The sequence below is a fragment of the Rhinopithecus bieti genome, unplaced genomic scaffold (genome assembly GCF_001698545.2).
Source record: "Rhinopithecus bieti isolate Rb0 unplaced genomic scaffold, ASM169854v2 scaffold_27038, whole genome shotgun sequence".
NCBI classification, from domain to species: Eukaryota; Metazoa; Chordata; class Mammalia; order Primates; family Cercopithecidae; genus Rhinopithecus; species Rhinopithecus bieti.
In genome coordinates, this window is record NW_016812221.1 from 712,195 (window position 1) to 717,429 (window position 5,235).

Consider the following 5,235-nt stretch of genomic DNA (forward strand, 5'->3'; position numbering starts at 1 on the left):
AAAAAAAAAAAAAAAAAAAATTTTAAATTTATGAGAAAATCTGAGATGGGATGGAGATGGCTGATTTTGATCGTGCTAGATCTTAGATCATAAGAGTGCCAGGCCTGAAGCCCTGAAATCTCATCTCAGGTTGGAGTGTCAGACTCAGCAATTTTGACATTGCTGTAAAAGTTTCTTACAGCTGTAGGAGTGAGATGGTGGGAATCAAATAGTATATTTGGCTTGGTGAATTAAAGTCAGTTCACCTGAAATGTTTACTAAATCCCTTAATGTAAACATGCATTGAAAAAGTTATCCATATTTTCCCCTTCCCCGCCCCCCCAAAAAGTTATCCCTTGATAATTTGAATAGGAATATCTGGGAAGAACCTGAGGACTCGGCCTAGCAAACTCTTCTGATGTACCTTGCACTGCAGGTGCTTCATTTAAGGATATAGACTAGATGTTGGCAATATATAAAATTCAAACTTGAGTGTCCATAAATAACTGTTGTTAGAACATGGCTAAATATATTTGTGTATTATTTGACTGCTTTTGCACAGCAATGGCACAGTTGAGTAGCTGAGGTATAAAAAACCTGCCACCTCCTGATATAAATAGAACCCCTTCCCTTTTCTGGGAAAATGTGGAATTTGCCTTGCAGGAGGAAGCTTATTCTACCAATTCCCCATGGCTTATTTTTACCAGTTTGGTAACAATAATCTACACTAAACATGCCCTGGGATGGGATTGCTCATTTAGGGAAATAGGTAGAATTCATAGAGCATTGCAGGAGTGAGTAATATATCCAGACTTCTCAACATGACGAAACCCAAGGCAACGTGACAAAACCCTGTCTACGAAAGTTTTTTAAAAGCTGGGTACAGTGGTGCACACCTGCAATCCCGGCTCCTCAGGAGGTTGAGGCAGGAGGATTGCTTGAGGTCAAGGGTGCAGTGAGCTGCACTGCACTCCAGTCTGGGCAACAGTGAGACCCTGTCTCAGGAAAAAAGTCGGGGGAGCGGGTAAATACTTGTGAAATCCTTTGAGGGTGTTCAGTGAAGGGCAGTTACTTACAGGATATACTTGGTGCGCTGACACCATGATGGTTTTGGTTTTTGGTTTTTGGTTTTTTTTTTTGAGATGGAGTCTCCCTCAGTCGCCCAGGCTGGAGTGAATGGCACCATCCTGGCTCACTGCAAGCTCCGCTTCCTGGGTTCAAGTGATTCTCCTGCCTCAGCCTCTCGAGTAACTGGGATTACAAGGCGCATGCCACCATGCCCAGGTAATTTTTGTATTTTTAGTAGAGATGGGGTTTTACCATGTTGGCTAGGCTGGTCTTGAATTCCTGACCTCAGGTAATCCACCTGTCTTGGCCTCCCAAAGTTCTGGAATTACAGGCGTGAGCCACCACACCTGGCCATGATGGTGGTTTTATAAGTTAGCTGCAGCAGCTAGGGCAAGACCAGATCCAACACTGGCTTCTGGCAAGGGAAAGAACAAATGTCAGGAACTTTGCCATGATCTAGAAGAAAGAATGGTAATGCTTTGTGACATGCTGGGATTGAATCCGTTATGTGTTCCTAAGACCCTAAGCCTTCTCCCTCCACCAAGACCCAATACAAATGTGTTATTGAAAGTAGTAGCTGCTGGCTGGGCGCGGTGGCTCACCCCTGTAATCCCAGCACTTTGGGAGGCCAAGGCGGGTGGGTCACGAGGTCAGGAGATCGAGACCAGCCTGGCTAGCATGGTGAAACCCTGTCTCTACTAAAAATACAAAAAATTAGCCAGGTGTGGTGGTGGGCACCTGTAGTGCCAGCTACTTGGGAGGCTGAGGCAGGAGAATGGTGTGAACCCGGGAGGCGGAGCTTGCAGTGAGCTGAGATCGCACCACGGCACTCCAGCCTGGGTGACAGAGTGAGACTCCGTCTCAAAAAGAAGAAAGTAGTAGCTGCTCTCCCTAGGCTGGGAATGTGGGTGAGAGCATCTGTTACTCAAATCCATCATCTCTTGGAGGATACTGTTCTTTCAGAAGACTGGTAATGGCCCTTAACAACTAAACTAGGTTGGTTTGATTAGTGTAGGGTGGTAGGGTGGGCATGGTAATGAGGTCTCCAGTTGATTGTTAATTGTGAACTCTAAGAATGGAATTCAACCCATTTAAGGATTTGTCTGTAAAATCAAAGCATCTGATGTAACAGGCATCATGAGTGCCATGGCCCCCAGCCCAACTTGCATACTTGCTTTAAAGAGCCCGTGTTCCTTGAATTAGCCATAGGCCATATACTGTTGAAGAAAGAATATAATGTGAACCTATTTCCTGTCATTTTTAGGGTGCTATACTCATAACCCAAGTAGCTTCAGAGGCTGTTGAATACTAGCTCCGGCCTCACATATCAGATCATAATACTGTGATCTGATGAGCCAAGTCGGAGTTCTGATCCAAGGAATGTGGACCATTGACTCTTCTCCAGTGGTTGTTTCCCAGGACATCATAGTCCAGTGCTGCTCTGGTAGGCAGTTTGTGCCCATGTAACTCACCACACAAATACAACAATTCCTTAACGGGTCTGTACTCTCACAAGGTGAAGAGCCCACTCTGCCTCTGATGCCATGACCATGTCACATGCCTGTTTATAGTTGATAAATTCATACAGACTGCTACTAGCTTGCAGACCAGACCACTTTTTTTTTTTTTTTTTTTTTTTTGAGACAGAGTCTCAGCTCTGTCGCCCAGGCTGGAGTGCGGTGGCGCGATCTCCACTCACTGCAAGCTCCGCCTCCCGGGTTCACGCCATTCTCCTGCCTCAGCCTCCCATGTAGCTGGGACTACAGGTGCCCACCACCTCGCCCAGCTAGTTTTTTCTTGTATTTTTTAGTAGAGACGGGGTTTCACCGTGTTAGTCAGGATGGTCTCGATCTCCTGACCTCATGATCCGCCCGTCTCGGCCTCCCAAAGTGCTGGGATTACAGGCGTGAGCCACCCCGCCCGGCCAACCAGACCACATTTTAAGAGTGTGTGCAAGATTTCAACTTTAAGACTTGTGGACTGCAAATTCTACATTAAAGGCAGAGCATCAGTGGACAGCACCCATAGCAAAAGGACAAAGTAGGGAAAGTCTACCCACCAACTGAAGGAAGGGATGCGGAAGCTTGTACTGGGGACTGCGTGCGAAGTGTTTTGTGTGTTTGCAAACATGCTCAGTTTTAAGGTCCCAAATCCCATCTGCAAGTTCAGCAACATTCAAACTGTCAAATTCACGTAAAAACTAGTTCTGCGCTTGGGATAATTTGGTGCTGGCGTGGGCAAAGCCAAACGGTATCAGGGTGAACAATTCCACTCAGCCTGCACAGGACTCCCTCAGGGAAAGCTTCATTGAATAGTGGCTCAGAAAAGCAGAGGAGTGGACAGTTACTAACCATGTTCTGTGGTAATCACTGGCTACCAGAGTGTCTTTGCCTTGGTAAGAAATCCACATTTATTTGGTATTGAGGTAGTACTGTCCATAGGGAGGGTGGAAACCTCATTTCCCTCTGCTACTGATTAGTTTAGGAGTCATGTCTCTGAGGTCCTGCCAGTAACATATAATGGAAGTCTGCTGGTTATTTTCCAGGAATGGTATTCCTCGATTGCATGCAAACTCGCTTTCCCATTTGTTTTATATTGGTGTGTGATGATGTGATTGGTTCGTGATCAAAGTGGGAAACATCTCACTAGGAATAGCACTAGAGGTGGCAAAATCCTGGCTTTTTGAAAATAATTGAATTGTGATCCAACCCTGGAACTACTTTTCTTCCAAATTTAGTATTAAAAAAAGTCCTTAGTCTTTTTTGAGAGAGAGTCTCGCTGTGTCACCCAGGCTGGAATGCAGTGGCGCGATCATAGCTCCCTGCATCCTCTGCCTCCCAGGCTTGAGCGATTCTCATGCCTCAACCTTCCGAGTAGCTGGGACTGCAGGTGTGCATCACTATACCCAGCTAACTTTTGTTTTTTCAGTAGAGGTGGGTTTTCACCATGTTGGCCAGGCTGGTCTCGAACTCCTGACCTTAAGTGATCTCCCCACCTCAGCCTCTTAAAGTGCTGGTATTACAGGCGTGAGCCACCACCTCTAATATATAAGAATGCTTTTAAATGCAAGTAAAAGAACCTGTAACTTGAAGTGGTATAAGGGCTAAGGACTTGCAAGTATTGTTTGAAATACTGAAGGGCATTGTTGAAACCCAAAGGTTCCCCACTGCTGTGGGATAATTGACTGTGGTGGAATGCTATCCTGTTCTCCTGGGGCCACTGCTTTTACATCATGTAAATGGTGTTTATGAAAATCACAGACATGTGTACTGTGTATGTGACACAATCCTAGTTGTGGTATGTATCTGTATCTGCACTTGCTTGGGCCTCAATGATCAACTTGTGGCAAAAGAACAAGAAAGAAGAACTGAAATACTTAGAACCAAGGATTTGCAAGTCAGTCTTTATGCCACTTTCAGTTGGGGGTTCTTTTGCATTTAAAAGCATTCTTATATAAAAGTGGAATTAAGAAACAGAAGGATTTTAACTTTTCAGAAAATCAGAAAACATAGCAGTTTGAGTTGTTTATTACAGATAAGATAACAGAACCATGAAGAAGAGGACAACATTAGGAAACAACAGGTGTATTGGCAAGATAGTCCAGCCTTCCACAGAAAGGTGTAGCCAATGCAAACTGGGTAATACTTGAGTTCAGGATTCCTTTACCCTTCCTGTGATCACTAATGAAGGGTGACATCACTTTGGCTTTTGTGTCTATGTAGTTTTTTTTTTTTTGAGACGGAATCTCACTCTGCCACCCAGGCTGGAGTGCAGTGGCCGGATCTCAGCTCACTGCAAGCTCCGCCTCCTGGGTTTACGCCATTCTCCTGCCTCAGCCTCCCGAGTAGCTGGGACTACAGGCGCCACCACCTCGCCCGGCTAGTTTTTTGTATTTTTTAGTAGAGACGGGGTTTCACCGTGTTAGCCAGGATGGTCTCGATCTCCTGACCTCGTGATCCACCCGTCTCGGCGTCCCAAAGTGCTGGGATTACAGGCTTGAGCCACCGCACCCGGCCATATGTAGTATTTTTTAGATTTGCATTTGGTTGGCCAACCTCTGTTTTATTTGAAATACTGAATGGCATTGCTGAAATCCAGAGGTTCCCCATTACTGTGGGATTATTGACTATTGTAGAATGCTGTCCTGTTCTCCTGGGGCCACTGCTTTTACATCATGTAAATGGTATT